The sequence below is a fragment of the Dryobates pubescens genome, chromosome 1 (assembly GCF_014839835.1).
Source record: "Dryobates pubescens isolate bDryPub1 chromosome 1, bDryPub1.pri, whole genome shotgun sequence".
NCBI classification, from domain to species: domain Eukaryota; kingdom Metazoa; phylum Chordata; class Aves; order Piciformes; family Picidae; genus Dryobates; species Dryobates pubescens.
Window position 1 is genome coordinate 24,577,614 of NC_071612.1, and position 16,669 is coordinate 24,594,282.

The 16,669-nt window shown below is 43.6% G+C and overlaps 1 protein-coding gene across 1 annotated transcript in view; it reads left to right on the forward strand.

Moving 5' to 3' along the window:
- The window catches only part of LOC104305247 (alcohol dehydrogenase 1), a 387,682-nt gene that overhangs the window by 298,390 nt on the left and 72,623 nt on the right, over nucleotides 1-16,669 (forward strand). The gene's annotated exons all lie outside the window — the stretch shown is intronic.

Below are 16,669 nucleotides of genomic sequence, written 5' to 3' on the forward strand. Positions count from 1 at the left end.
CTGCTAAGCCTGCCAGTCACCAGCGACGGTTAATGGCCAAGTAGCTTATCTGCCAAGTGAGAGCTTCTCCTCACGGTGGGTGAGTAATGGAGCGGGGGCCTGCGAGCAGGCCCTCACCATAACTTAGAAGCAGCCTTAGAAATGCAGAGGTTGTGCACAGCCATCGGTGCTGCTCAGTAGCCCTCACAGCGGGTAAAATGGCTGCTTGTTTTGCTCTGGAGGAAGTTTTGGTAGAAGTATGCCATAGTTGTTTATTATGCAGCCTGTGCTTGTACAGCCCTGTGTCTGGGGGCACCTGTCTCTGTAGATCCCCTTGCTCCTGGGAAGGAGAGTGGAGCTAGTCACCTCCCCTGGACCCACCTTGCAAAGCCATGTAATGGACCCCCTGACTCAGCAACACATTCCCTCCTTTCTCATCTTTCTCCTTTTCTTCCCAAGAGGAGGCATGCACACTTCTCGCTGCCCTGAGCCCCTATTAGTTTCCATCCTCAGGAGGAGCAGGAGAGAGGTCCAGTGGAGGCAAACCCTTATTTCAGGTCCTTCTTGACAGCAGGATGAGGGAGTGGGGTCTACATGAATAGGCCTTGATGTGCTCCCTTGGTGGTAAGGTGCTACCATCGTGGGCAAGGGTGCCCCACAGCTGTCTGTGCTGTGGGAGGGCTCCAGTGCAGCCCGTGGGCACCGCTGCAAATCACAGTTTCACACAGCTACTCCGAGCTTGGCCAGCCACAGTCCCACCAGTGTCTGGTTACTTAGGGCTGTGACCCAGGGCCAGCCTCCAAATTAAGGGATGCACATGCAGGGCCATTTAGTGCCTGTTCTGGAGCAAGGAAGAGGGCACAGACTAGGCATACAGCATGTGTTGAAACCAGGGTGCAGACTGTCTTGCACAAAATAAGCATGGAACAATGAGATTTTATTTTTAAATTCCTGAAATATTTAGAAAGTGCCTTCAGGGTGGTTGTCTCTGCTCCTCTTGCATTAAACACATGGCTCATCAAAAGTGCAGTACTGGGCAGGGCTACCTAAGTCTTTCGTGGCTTACCGAAGACTCTCCAAGCTTGTTGTGTGCTTGATGGTGACCTTGAGTTTTGGGTTACCTGTCTTTGCTTCTATAGGGTTTTTTAGTTTGCATTACCTACTACTGCCTAGTAGATTATTCCTTGAATGAAGCTTAACTGAAATGACTTACATGCTTACCTCTTCTCTGATAGTAAATATTTTTGTCTTGAAATTGACATTCTTTCATCCTGGACAGAAAGGAAGTTGTTTTCATTTGCCCTTATGGGCTCGCTCAGGACAGGCAAAGTACCAATTCAAGTTGAGCTGTGTTGTGCCACTTGAGTTGATCCTGCCAGTAAAGCTTTGATACAGTATCTAGATAAAAGGGCAAAGGGTATTTGATTTGTTCCTTCTGTTCTGTAGGCTGAATTCAGGCTACTAGCACAAGGAATGTGATTTCAGTTTAGGGACTTGCTGGTTCTGTGAAGGGGTGGTATACATACACAGTACATGTATATATATCTTGCAGCAGCTATTTGAAGAGACCAAACCCCCTCCTGGCTACAACCACCCTACAACTACCTGAAGGGAGGCTGCAGCCAGGAGGGGGTTGGTCTCTTCTCCCAGGCAACCAGCACCAGAACAAGAGGACACAGTCTCAAGCTTCACCAGGGGAGGTTTAGGCTGGAGGTGAGGAGAAGGTTCTTCCCAGAGAGAGTTGTTAGCCATTGGAATAGGCTGCCCAGGGAGGTGGTGGAGTCACCATCCCTGGAGGTGTTCAAGAGGGGATTGGATGTGGCACTTGGTGCCATGGTTTAGTAGTCATGAGGTGTTGGGTGACAGGTTGGGCTTGCTGATCTTTGAGGTCTCTTCCAACCTTATTGATTCTATGATTCTATGACATGAAAAGCTCTAGATTTTCTGACATCACTCTATTTTGCCCCTTGTTTCCCAGGAGGTTATCCTGCCAGGTTCCACAGCTAGCTTGCCTGCAGTGTCTGGTGTGGCAAATTGCTCTTTCTCATTGGTAGAGTTAGTAGCTGCAACAAAACTCTGCCTTATGATGTTATGTCAGAGTTCTATCGCTGTGAGACAGCTGTGAAAACTGTCCCAAAAAAATGGGGATGCAAAAATGTGCATAGTCCTTACAGAAGGCTATTCAGCACTTTGCAGATTTCCATCAGTTACCATTAATGATGCCAAGATATGCAGATAACAATGCCAAGATAATACAGGCAGGCATGCCCCCTTCCTGCCATCCCAGACCTGGGGAGGTAGGTGTCCTGCTGGTGTATAATGGATGCTGAGTGGTGGGGGTTTTTTCCCCCTCAACCTGTTCTGAAAGGGAGCAAACCGAATCATTTTAATAGCATGCTGCATGAGGCATTTAGCTTGTCATCAGACTTGGGTTATTCTTACAGCTCTCAGTGGAAAATGAGGTGCATACCAGAGCCTTCTTCCCCTAATTCTGTTCTGCCTTTGTACCTACTCAAGGTTTTCATTCACCTGCATAACATTCTCATCTCTGTGGATAATTTTTTTCTATTCTTCTCTTTTATTATCTGCTCTTTTTTGTTCCCTCTTATCTTCCTGTATGTCTTTCTCTCCTAATTAAACAGTTTGTTTGCTTGGGGCAGTATTTTTCCCGAACAAGAACAGGACTAAAGTTTCACATGAATCAAGGGGTGAACTGGTGGTTGGGTTGGTTTGTTTGTTTGTATTCATTTCAATTGCTTTCACATTAGCTCAGTGGGGTGGTTTTTTTGTTTGTTTGCTTGGGGGGTTTTGTTTGTTTGTTTATTGCAGCAATGCTGTGAAGATCCTAAAATGGATTTTAAACCAACCAAGTTTCATCACGTGAGCAAGGGATTTGAGTAAAATGCCATCCCTTCATGTCCCTTTTTCTTACCTGCCAAAACAAGCCAAGTGAATGTTCCCCCTTTCTGCTCCTGTATTTCTTTCTGCATGTATTATCTTCCTCCCTTTTTTCACTCTGTTCTTTTCACATCTTCATTTACAAAGTATCTCACCATGTCACTGCTCCATCCTGGGTCTCTCTCACCACTTGGAGATAAGTGTGATAGAGCTACCTCGAAGCTTTGATGGCAGTGGTGTGATTGATGCCTGGTGGCTCTGTTGGCTGTGACTCCTCTGCATGCCTGCTGCTTCTTTCTGTGGTTGGTGCTCTTGTCTGCATAATCAATGGGATCAAATGGATCCTATCAGTTTGGGTTATGGCAAAATCCAAGATATTATTCCTGGACAATTATTAATTTTATTAATTTTTTAAAGTATGGAGCAAACATTAGAGAGCATGTTCGAGTTTCTGAGAAATACCATGAGATCATTTTTCTCCCTCTTCATTGCTTACAGTAGTTGATGAGCTTTTGGCAACATAGTTCTTGACTGTTGCATTTTGTCCTTCATGTGGAAAAGCTCTGATGTTAGTTTTCAGTTCTAGTCAACTTGCCAGTCTGTTGCATCTGAACCTGGGCAGCACTGACCTGTAGTGAGCAGATTGCTGAAGTGAGCTCTTTCCCAGCCTGAATGAATGTAACTTTCATATCAATTCCCACATTGTACTCTGCACAGCGTTAGGTAAATAAAGGAGAAAATGACATGTAGCAGAGTAGAATAGAATCATAGAATCAATAAGGTTGGAAAAGACCTCAAAGATCATCAAGTCCAACCTGTCACCCAACACCTCATGACTACTAAACCATGGCGCTAAGTGCCACATCCAATCCCCTCTTGAACACCTCCAGGGACTGTGACTCCACCACCTCCCTGGGCAGCACATTCCAACGGCTAACAAGTCTCTCTGTGAAGAACTTTCTCCTCACCTCCAGCCTAAACTTCCCCTGGTGCAGCTTGAGACTGTGTCCTCCTGTTCTGGTGCTGGTTGCTTGAGAGAAGAGACCAACCCCCTCCTGGCTACAACCTCCCTTCAGGTAGTTGTAGAGAGCAATAACGTCTCCCCTGAGCCTCCTCTTCTCCTGGCTAAACAATCCCAGCTCCCTCAGCCTCTCCTCGTAGGGCTTGGTAACCATAGTAAATTATATTGCCAGTATTAGAAGGATGTTTTGCCAGATGTGCCCAAACTGACATCATCCTACATTTACAGGAATGTATGGAGAAAGTAGGCTGTCAAACATGAGCAGTTCTGCCACCAAAGTATGAAAATAGACCTATTAGTTGTGTTCCTCCCTACCTGCCATCAGACAATCCATGCCTGCCTTTAAAAATTCATTTTGTATGGGTAGCACTTAGGAATTATGTTTTTAAAGTCTCATGAATCAGTATTTTTAAATGTTCAGTTATGTTTTATTCAGCAGGACCTAGCCTACATTAAGTGAAAAAGTCAACTTACAGTGAAGTGTGCAGCATGTATGGTTTGCTTACTGTGATGCCTTTGCTGAGAATTTAGAATCATAGAATTGTTAAGGTTGGAAGGGACCTCAAGGACCATCTGGTACCAACGCCCCTGCCATGGGCAGGGACACCTCACTCTAGACCAGGTTGCTCAGAGCCACATCTAGCCTGGTCTTAAACACTTCCAGGGATGAGGCTGCCACCACCTCCCTGGGCAACCTATTCCAGTGTCTCACCACCCTCATGGTGGAGAATTTCTTCCTAACATCCTGTCTGAATCTACCCACTTTAATTTTGCTCTATTCCCCCTAGTCGTACCAGTACCTGACACCTTAAAATGTCCCTCACCAGCTTTCTTGCAGGCCCCCTTCAGATACTAGAAGGCCGCAATAAGGTCTCTGCAGAGCCTTCTTCAGACTGAATAGCCCCAACTCTCTGTCTCCATAGAAGTGCTCCAGCCCTCTGATCAGCCTCGTCACCCTTCTGTGGACATGTTCCAGCACCTCCAGATCTTTCTTGTAATAGGGGCTTCAGAACTGGACACAGTACTCCAGGTGGGATCCCAACAGAGTAGAGTGGAGGGGGAGAATCACTTCCCTTACCTGCTGGCCACACTTCTCTTGATGCAGCCCAGGATCTGGTTGGCTTTCTGGGCTGCAGGTGCACACTGGTGGCTCATGTTGAGCTTATCTACCAGCACCCGCAAGTCCTTTTCTTCAGGGCTACTCTCAAGCCAGTCTCTGTTGAGCCTCTATTGGTGCCTGGGATTGCCTCAACCCAGATGCAGAACCTTGCACTTAGATTTAGCAAAGCACCTGTCCAATTTTAGTGGGAAATACAGGAATATTACAAGAACTAAAAGGGCTTCAGAATTTTATCTAGTAAATTAGTCTATGGATAAGCATGAGCTCATGTTCAAATCATTAGGTAGCATTTCAGTAGCACTTGGCCTTCACACCAGTAAAAGGCAATGGTGAGCTCAGTGACTCTTCTTGCCCGAGATGCTTTCTTTCCTGAGTCAGTATTTAAGTCTTAACTTCACAAACCTCAGAGCACGTGATTACAGGTCGGTTCATACGTTTTCTGCCTATGTGTGTGGGGTTCTGCGGGACCAGTCCCGTGGGGAACTGTGGGGTTGTAAATCATAGCACATTTCGCAGCAAGGATTGATTCTGCTCAAAAAAATCAGGCTGCCCAATTGCTGACTTGGTTTAAAAAGGGGATGCTATTTGTCTAATTTATGGCAGCAGCTTAGGAAACAAGTAGCAAGGGTAATGTGGCAACAAAGAGGCATTGAGTGCACTCTCAGTAAGTTTGCTGATGACGCCAAGCTGTATGGTGCAGCAGACACGCTGGAGGGAAGGGATGCCATCCAGAGGAACCTTGACAGGCTGGAGAGCTGGGCACAAGCCAACCTCATGAGGTTTAACAAGACCAAGTGCAGGGTCCTGCATCTGGGTTGGGGCAATCCCAGGCACCAATATAGGCTCAACAGAGACTGGCTTGAGAGTAGCCCTGAAGAAAAGGACTTGGGGGTGCTGGTGGATAAGAAGCTCAACATGAGCCACCAGTGTGCACCTGCAGCCCAGAAAGCCAACCAGATCCTGGGCTGCATCAAAAGAAGTGTGGCCAGCAGGTCAGGGGAGGTGATTCTCCTCCTCTACTCAGCTCTGGTGAGACCCTACCTGGAGTACTGTGTCCAGCTCTGGAGCCCCTATTACAGGAGGGATATGGATGTGCTGGAACGTGTCCAGAGAAGGGCCACGAGGATGATCAGAGGGCTGGAGCACCTCTCCTATGAGGACAGACTGAAAGAGTTGGGGCTGTTCAGTCTGGAGAAGAGAAGGCTCTGAGGTGACCTAATTGTGGACTTCAAGTATCTGAAGGGGGCCTACAAGAAGGCTGGGGAGGGGCTTCTCGGGATCTCAGGTAGTGATAGGACTAGGGGGAATGGAATGAAGCTGGAGGTGGGAAGGAAGTTCTTCACCATGAGAGTGGTGAAGCCCTGGAATGGGTTGTCCAGGTTGGTGATTGAGGCCCTGTCCCTGGAGGTGTTTAAGAGCAGGCTGGATGAGGCTCTGGCCAGCCTGATCTAGTGTGGGGTGTCCCTGCCTATGGCAGGGGGGTTGGAACTAGATGATCCTTGTGGTCCCTTCCAACCCTGACTGATACTATGATACTATGAAAGAAGACACTATGCTTCTCTGGAGTAGTGAAGATTGCTCAAATGGCTGTGGCAGCTCTCTAGCAGTCTGTCTGTTATTAATGATGTTTCTCTGTTGTTTGTTGGCTTTTTTTTCAGGGATAAAGGAAGAAGAACCACACTCCTTTCATCTGAAGCATACTCATTAACTCCAAACATTCATCCTAAAAACTGCTTCTACAGCTTTCTAATTTTTTTGCTTCTTCATACAAAACAAGTGTGTAAGTTTCTTGTCTTCTCCTAAATACCCCCAAATTTGAAGTACATATACATTTAATTATGCAAGCAACACTAAACTACTTCATTACTTGTTTTCTGCAAAGTTGATTTATATCGAAGCCAGTCTGCAAAGTCGTTTTTACATTGAAGCCAGTCTGCTTCTCAGAGGTTTAGGTGTTAACTCTGTTGCACCACTGCAGCTGTTTAGAAAATGCAGGGTGTAAATGCAGCAGTGTTTTGGTGTGGGTCCATGCACAGCTTGGTCCAGGTGCCTGGAACATGTTGTGATGATCCAGTGCAACCCTGCAGCTCTTTCAAATACCCAAAGCCCTCAGCTCTCTCCCGTTGCAGAAAATGAGGGTCTTCCCTGTAGATCTCAGTGACCATTTGCAATCAGATGTCTGTTTTATACTCTGTACTCCTGCAATTGGAATTGCAAATGGAGAGGTTTGTAGTCCTGGCATAATCTTTGGCAAGGTTCAAAACAGAAACTACATTTAATTGCTTTTGGTTTTTGTTTGCTCCTCTGTACTGTGTTGAACACCACAAGTTGCCTTAATTGTGACAGTGTTTAAAATACTGGAAAGCCAGAAATCAAATGTAGTATTTTTAGATCCTTGTTCTAAAGGAGAGGAGAGCATTTATTTTTCTTCAAGACTGCAGTATATTCTTCCTTAAATTGCAGCACTGCTGAAAGCATCCTACAGGTGTTTCCCCTGTGAGGGCAGGTATTTTAATATTGCAGCCCCAGTAATGCGTAGTCCTTTCTTTGGCTGGTGTTTGGCAGGTTTGTCTGAGGGCTACATCCATAATATCTGTATTTGCTAAGAAAATACTTCTCTTTTGAACAAGAAAATATAAAATGAGATTACTCAAAATGCAGTGATCTACTTGTCCATATGTCAAACACTACTCAAACTGATTCTTCTGTTGCCAGCAACCAGTTTGCCTTAGCAAAAGAGAATTGTTATCACAACAGTAAAACTAAACCACAACAGGGTGTTGCCTGCCCAAATTTTCACTTCAGTGAAATGCTTTGGGAGGCAAATAAGTGCCAGATCATAAATCTTTCTTGAGGAGACAGGTTGGAAATCTAAAGTCTCAATGCAAACCCCAAAAGTCATGCTTAAGCATTTGCACAAGCAGGATTTTCCAGTGCCTGTTGTCAAGGGTTCCTGCTGCTAAAGACGTTTCAGGTTTTCCATTTTTAAAGAAAGCCCCAGATTTCATTTTGCTGAGTAACTCACAAGGTAAAGAAAACTCAGCTACAACTGTCTTTGACCACATGTGAGATTGCATTTCAGTGCAATTCATTTGTTTTACAGGCACCAGTTGAAATTGCCTTATGATGAAATGCACTGCATTAGGGATGTGGCGTAGGGGTGAACTTTGTAGAGTAAGGCTATCAGTTGGACTTGGTGATCCTGAGGATCTTTTCCAGTCTGAATGTTTCTGTGATTCTCTACAAACAGAGCAATTTAACATAGGTCTTCTCATTTATCTTCATTGTTGTGGAAACCCAATGGAAAAAATACGATTCAAACCCTTTTTAGAGAGCTTTTTGTGGCTAGCTAGAGCATACAGTGAGGAAGCTTAATCCTCGTGCTCTTCAGTTGGACAGTCTACGGTTACAAGCTTTAACTTGCTCCTGGGATTTGGGCTGAATGCCTCTTGAAGGAAATGAATGCTGCCTCTCCATTTTCATGACCCAGCAGTCCATAGAGGTTACGATGAGATTACTGGTGTTAGACAAAACAGTACTTTGGACTGCAGGGCAGTGCAGGTACCAGAGAAGATCATCCACTGTGACATACACATGTACAGTACACTATCCAGTACACTATAATACTAGCATCCATGCTTAGAGATGTTCCTGTCCTACCTTTTCCTCTGCCGGTGCTCGGAGCGAAGTTTCACGCTGCGGTTTACAAGATTTCGGTTTGCACACACAGACTCAAGAGTTTACAGTTTCACCCAGTGTACTTGAAAGGAAACAAACAAACAAAATACATAGACAACCAGTGCCCAGGATTTCAACATATATTTGTTGGAGGAAAATTTCACAGGTTTGGATTGTTTGGGGTTTTTGGTTGGTTTTGGTGGGGTTTTTTTAACTGCCTGTAAAGACAAAAGCAATGAAATGAGGCAATACCAACCACTGTTTATTTTCTCAGGGGAGATTTCTTCAGTGGAATGTGTCGATCCTAATGTCAAAGAGTGTTTGCTTAATTTTGTCTCATGCTAAGGAGAATTCATGTTTGCATCAAGGGGTCAGTTTTGCAAGGAGCTTCGCTTCACAGACCCAGTCCAGCAACGCCCCTGACATGCATCCCTGACTTCAGGTATCTAAGCAGATTCCTGGGAACTTCAGTGGAAGTGCAATCCCTGCTTCTTTTTTCTTTTCACCCATCAATGCAGTGCTTTGCTGAACTTGGCCCAGAGTGCTGAGTGCCTTGCAGACCCAAGTGCCAGGTTCTTCATTTTGTACCTATAATGCCAGAGCTCTGGGCTTGAGTCTAGCTGGACCCTGTAGATAATGCCCTGAGAAGTTGCCAGAAAAAAAATCCAGTAATATGGTGCTCCTCCATCTATACCCAGTGGTGAATTTCTCCAACCAGTGGGGTGATGTGTAGCCACGTATCTTGGATTAGAGTTAAGCCCTCTTTGTCAGGGTTCACAAGCTGCTAGTACTATATGTTTCATGGTGCAGTCATAGTATGTTACAGCTGAAATTCACCCTGTGTGCAAAGCAGAGCAAAATCCTGTGCACCACTCAAGTTCTTTCCCAGCTCCGCTGTCAGGATCAGGGTCAGGGTCTGCCACAGCTGGCTAGCCCCTTCCATAGATCCAAGTAAAACTGTGAGCGGGACTAGAGTGGTACACAAATGTTGTTTTGGTCTTCAGCAGCAGGGTTGGTTTCACTCAGTTAAATTTAATCCTTGGTGAATGATTTTAAATGTATTTATGGGTTGTGTGAGGATTGGTTTGTTTTTTCCCCCCTTGTCTGCATTCAAAGCTACCTTTACTCTCTAGTGTTGATGGCCAAAGTGTCATTCCTTATGCTTATAAATTACCATTAACTTTTGGCTACCTGAGAACACATACTTTAAAAATGCTTGTGTTTCCTCCCTGCACTCTTACTTTTCCCTCCTGTTTTGTTGTTGGCTTCTCTTTGTTGTTGTTTGTTTTTTCTTCCTCTTTTCCTTTTCCTCCCTTTCTTAAGGGACTGCATTATCAATGTAAAAAATATTTAAAAGAGCAAATGTGAAGTAAGGATAATGATTGTTAAGAGGATGTGGGTGGTATGTCTGATGAGAGAGCGGTGTGCTATAAGGCAAAGGGGAAGATGCCACAAATGCCTTGTGTTGGTGATTGCTGCCTGTGGGAGAGAAAAAAAAATAAAAAGAAGATACATAACTGGGATAAAAATGGACTCTGAGCCACTCTCAGTGTAGATGACACTGTGGCAAGTGCATAGCTGAAGCCTGAAGTGGTCCTGCTGCAGGATGCTGTGAGCCTGGGATTGAAGGACAGCAGAGTCACTGTGCGAATTGCACTGGCAGTGTGTTGGCACATGGGGAGTGTTTCAGTACCTCACAGCTACGGGAGAACAGACTGTCTGAAACAGCTGAGTGCCAAAGTTTGTAACTGAATGAGTTAGAATTTGTATGATGTTGGGGTTTTTCTTTGAATGTTACAATAAATAAAATGTATTTTTCAGTAAAAGATACACTGCAAGTAAGCCTGCAGTCCGCTGCTTGGTTGTATGGTTGCAAAGTACCTTGGCTCTTGTGCAGAACAAGAGGTGCCAGAGGCATTGGTTGGTTCTCTGTAAGCAGTAACAGAAGGAAAGATTTCATTGGAGAGCAAATCTAGTATCCCTCACTTAGTCTCCTTGAGTTTCACCCAGTCTTTTAAGTCCCTCTCTGACCTGATCTCACTGTTCATTCTGCCCTCTTAGGAGAAAGGGAATTTCGGGGCATTGCTTTGTTTGACTCTATTTTCTCCATTCAATGAAAAAAAATCCCTCGTTTTCAGTGGACTAGCTGCTGTTGGTCTTGAGTGTCTAAAGGAACTGCATCTTTGTTGTAAATGTGTTCAAGAGTGAGCAGTTGGTGGGGTGAATAGCTTTTGTTCTGGTCTTTCTGTTATTTTCATTGACTAATGTAATAATATGATCAAAAATAGGATTACTTTGTTTACAATAGGATTACAATATTGCTTGAGTTACTGCTAGGATAACACATTTGCTGCTTTCATGTGTTCCTTCTACCCTAATGGAGAGTGAGTAACTTTTTGATACTAAATCTAATCCAAATGTTTAAAAAAGCAGAAGTCAAACACCAAAAAAAAGAGGGGGAAAAATAAAAAAGCAGAAGTCAAACACCAAAAAAAAGAGGGGGAAAAAAAATCACAAAGTGGGCTTGAACACTAAAGGATTAGTTTTGCATCTTGAAAGCACACTGTCACTTCTAAGGTTCCAGTATGTAAAGGGCATATTACAATGATCTTTTCATCACGTTCCCTAGATGCTTAAAAGAGATTCTCACCTTAGTCATCTGCAAGTAATACAATATGAAGACATCTACTGTGAATATGCAGTATCATTTTGAGACATGGCTGTGTGGTCTTCCTGCTTTGCTGGAAGTAGAAGTGGTAAAATAGTGGGTTGGTGATGTTCTCTATCTCTCTTTTTAAGCTGAAACGTCTACAAAAGAGAGGTCAGAAGTAAATATGCTGAGAGACATGAGCTCTGACCTTTCCCTGAGGGGCCCAGTCTGGCAGACAGTATTTGTCCAACAGCAATGCCCCTCACAGTACAAGAATCCACTGGAATTGAAGTGGGTTTCTTAAATTAATTTCATTGTTAAATTAAACTGACATGTCAGGTGAAATTTATCTGGGATTTTCAAGGGTTGGTGAAGAAAATCTTAGGGTTTTCTAAACAGTCTCTTAAAAATCACTGGTAGGGATGATGAGGCCAAAAGGTAGAAATGCAGCACCTTTTATTTTATTTTTTTTTTTTTAATCAGAAGGAGCAGGAACAAAGCAAAATGAGAAGCAGCTTAGTTCTGTGATGCCAGAACTAAGCAGGCTATAAAGGATTAAACAATGCACTTTGGAACCAAAACAAAGAGACAAAACAAATCTACTGAGCCAAAACAACAACAAAAAAAACCAGCCCACAACCACCACCCCCAGCACCTATTTCAGAATTGCTGTCATCTTGGGAAGGGGTTACTTATTAACCATGTAACCTGCTTGTGAAACCCAAACTGTATTCCTAGCCGATCCAGCTGTTTTATTTTGGGGTACCTGTCATCTAGTTACCAAATCGGAACCTGATGCTGCCTGCCAGCCCAGCTCTGCCACTGCCCTGCTTTCCGTTGACCCCTGCTGGACAAGAAACAAAGTTCACGTTGGAAGTGAGTTAAAAACCTTGCTCAGCCAGGACCTCTGTTTCTTTTGCTATTTTTAGCAAACCCTCCTGTGTTCTAAGGTACAATTGCAGCATGGATTAGGTGGGCTTGTAACTCCTAAAATGTATCCGTACTTAAAGATTGCAGTTCCTTCTGTCCTGTGCAGCCAGAAAAAGAATCACTACCAGATGCGCTCAGTAAGTCATTGCAGCAGGTATTCACTGGAAATCTGTGCTTTGGATTTTACAGATTGTTGCAGGTTTGTTAAGCCCAGTGACTTTCAACAAGTATCAATTAATTGTGTTAAATTAGTTGCAATTCTTTTGTTCCCACTAATGAAGGGAATGGAATAGAATAGAATAGAATAGACCAGGTTGGAAGAGACCTTCAAGATCATCGCGTCCGACCCATCATCCAACACCATCTAATCAACTAAACCATGCAACCGAGCACCCCATCAAGTCTCCTCCTAAACACCTCCAATGATGGTGACTCCACCACCTCCCCAGAAGATGCTGTCAGCATTTCAGGCTGTTCTGAGATATGCCAACTATCACCTATGCAGCTCTGGTTAGTATGCATTATTGGTAGTAAAAAAATGTGGTTTGCCAGCAGTTATTTATGGTCAAGTGGTACAAAAATAATGAAGTTTAGTCTCCCCTGTCTGCTAACCTGTACTGCTCTGATGGTTTAATTCATAACCTCACGAGGAGGTCTGCCCTCCAAACCATTGACCTTTATATATATATATCCCTGTACTTCCTGCATCAGTACATGTTTAGGTGTGGAGTGAGAAACCAAATCCTGGAATTTGGGTTGGTTTTGTTGTGGGTGTTTGTTGTTTTTTTTAACACTATATGAAAGGTATTATTTAAAAACTAGCACTCCTTGAAAATTCAAGAGGAAAGTATTGAAATCCCTTTTGCAAGTGGGTTGCTTTTTGGATTTCACTGGATTGATTCATTTCACTGCTCTGACTGTGGCTTCTGATCAGGAAGAACTGAGCATCAGTTGGATTCTCTGAACTCCACACGTGAATTATTAACTGTTGCCATTGCTGATCATTTAAAAGTACCCATAAGAGCCATTATTAAAGATGTGTGTTGCATATTTGTGATGAAGCCCCACTGATTTGATGGGCACTCACAGTGTCTGCTTTGGTTGTAACCCTAAGTGTGTTTTCACTTCATGTGCAGGCTTAAGCAATGTATTCGTTTCACCTTATTTTTAGCAGATTGTCAGTTTTGTTGTTTCTGTAGCTATGGAGCCCATGTTAAGGAAGCTGTGGACTTCCATTGCCCAGCTGCTGGACTAAACCCCTTCTGGAATCCCCATTATGTCCAGCTGTTAGGGTCAGACAGCTTCAGAAGCAAATGTATTGCTGTATTACCGGGGGGTATCCACAAGGACAAGTATCACTTCTGAATGAGCAACATGGGCCTCAGAGGCTCTGTTTCATCTAGTTTAAAAGGATATTGTCAAAGCTGGGGGAGCCTCAAAATTGCCCTTCCAGGCTGGTTGTCCCATTCTGAAAGAACAATTCTCAATAGAGCGGATGGGCACAAAGGACTTTCCTCAGCAGGCTGTGGCAGGGCTTGATGGGCAAATAAACCCCAGATACATGGCAACAGCAAGATTTTCTTTTGTCACTGGAAAATGTTTTGTGTTATGCCTTTTTAAAAGAGAGTGTTGATGTTACATTAGTTTGATCTGCTGGAGGGCTCCATTTTGCAGGCACACATTCAGAAGTTTCATAGGTTTGATAAAGTTGAGAAGGGGTAAGCCTTGCAGTGGGGTTGCTGTTATCAGACACAGGGCATACAGATACAAATTGCATTATCTAGAACCTCTGCATTCTGATACTGGGTTGTGAAGTCATGGGCAAGCCTGGCAGATTGTCAGTGCAAAGTAAGATGTGGAGTTGAGGTTGCCATCTGTAGATATTTCAATTCTCTACATGTGAAGTAATGATGATGACTATATCTTAGTGCCACTCTTTGTCCACCTTTTTTATTTAGGGTGCCAGATCACTGCAGGAGAAGACTGCCTCTTCCTAGGTGTGTGAATACTTAACTGGTCTTTCTTTTGTTTTCTGTGACACAAATAGCAAGTAGTAATAACAAATGGAAAAGTTTGTCTTCTTCAGTTTAAATCCTAAAACAGTAGTGGAGTTATAAACAGTGTCTACAAAACAGAGGGTGCAGACTTTGAGCATGGATATTGAGGGGAAGAAACAGCTTTGTGGGAGCACTGCTGAAAGCAATGGGGAGTGTTTGGGGAGAAGGAGACGATGTTCAAGAAGGAGAAAGGAGGAACTGCCTCTTGTTGAGAGAGGAGGAATGCCTGGGGATGGAGTGCTGTGCCAAATCTTCAGCAGAGCAGTGAAAGAGGGCATTTAAGGGTGAGGATCTGGATCAGGTTTGCTGGCAGTGATGGTCATGTTATTTTACAGTGTGGTATCACTGCTAGCAATGTTGGTATCACTTTGGCCTTAACTGATTTCGGGTAAGGGGCTCTTACCTCTCTAGAGAGAGGATTTGGGCAGGCACCTCCCTCTACATCATCCTCTGGAGATCCCTGATAGTCCTGGCTAAAGCAGGAACCCAGGACAAGTGGGTGTCCAACTTTGGTTATTGGTTCCTGTGTGATGGTGAATAAAATGGTTGCCTCTGTCAACACCGTCCCTTCCCCAGCAAAATGCTTTCCCAGGCCAGAAGGTAATAGACAAAAACTGAGACTGAAAAACCAAACAATTACTTCACATTGTGTTTTTACCTGTTTTATTTATGCTTTGACTTAGAAGTGTGTCAGCATTTTCAGGAAAGACAACAAGCAGACTGTTCCATCCCATTGACAAGATTGATTTTTGCAGGTTTCTGCACTCTTTGGTTTTTTTTACAACACAAAACAATTTGGACTTTATTATTTTTTTATTATTATTCCTGCAATACATTTATTCTAATGACCATCTATGAGTTTTTCCTGCCTGTTGTTGTTTTGGGGTTTGGAGATGTTTTTTTTTAAACCCAGGCAAACAAAACCAATTGTTCCTGGGGGGTGGGGGAGTGGTACTGTTTTGTTGTGAACAGCATTCACCTACCTTGTCTTACAAAAATGAAATCAGATGGATTATGTCAGAGATCAGCTGAGCTGGGATGAGGCATATTCTTTCTTAATCTGCAATGCTGTTTTAAATGTAAAACACTTTCTTTTCTAACACAGATCCAGTGAAGACACTGGTTGAATAAGCAATGAGTCATGTTAATCAGGGGACTTGTTTGAGTAGTGAAACAGGAGCTTCACTTACCTAGAAGAAAATGCACAAGGTTTGCCAAGATGTGCACTCAAAATGGATTTCTTTCAGGACCTTTTCCGTCCTCAAACTTCAGGACTGCCACAGTGGTGCTAATTATTTGAAATACACCTGCCTTGGTTACATACAGGGACACAAATCTTCAGGAGGCAACCCTGAAGAACAACCAGTGTTGGGTTGACTCTGCTTCTGATGATAGCTATAGAAATTATACCATTGATTTCAGTGGGAACAGAATTGAGGCAAGCATAAGCACTTCTGGACCTCGTATTTTTAATCAGTTGTATTTAACTATAGCAGTTAATAATAATAATAAAAAAAGAGAGATAAATAATAATATAATCAAGCTCTGACTGCTTAAAAAAAAAAAAAGAAAGGGAAAATCCTTTAAAATGATACAAAATAAACCCTGCTCTTTTGTAAGCAGGTGTCCTAGATTCAGCTAGGAGAGGGTCACTTTTCTGGGGCTGGTTCACAGGAAGCTGGAATGGGTCCCAGCCAAGGCAGGCTGCTGAACCTGCCAGTAGGGTATTCCATCTTCTACAGATGCCATGTCCAATACAAAAGGGAAGGGCTGGCCAGGCACACAGGGCTGCTTTGAGTGTGTGACTACGGTGTGCCGGCCAGGCCATCACGGTCAGTGTTTAGGACCACTCTTTCTATACACTATTTAATTAGTATTATTTTCTTCCTGGCTGTTGTTGTCTGTTGCTGCTGATCTATTAAACTCATCTCATCCAATGGGGTTTTGCTTTTTTCTCCCAATTTTCCTTCCCATCCCGTGGGAGGGCTGGATGGAGGGTGTGGCAGTTGTGTGAGTAGCTGTGTGGGGCTGGGCCTGAAGCCTGAACCAGGACAACAGGCAAGTGCTGACTAATCAGGAATTTATGGTCCTGTTTAAATGTTAATTGTACTTGAATGTTTGAATGAGGATTGGTCACAGGCCTAAACCACCTAAATACTTTAAAACATATTCATAAATAATCATTCTTCATACATCATAATTGTTCTTACTGCATGTCAAAAACATGGACTTCTGTATTCCCCAGGAAAGAAAAATTAGGGATTACCTTTGCTTTTGGCACACAAAAAAAGCCCCAAACAAATAAAGAACTAGCACCACCCTTAAGGAAGTGCACA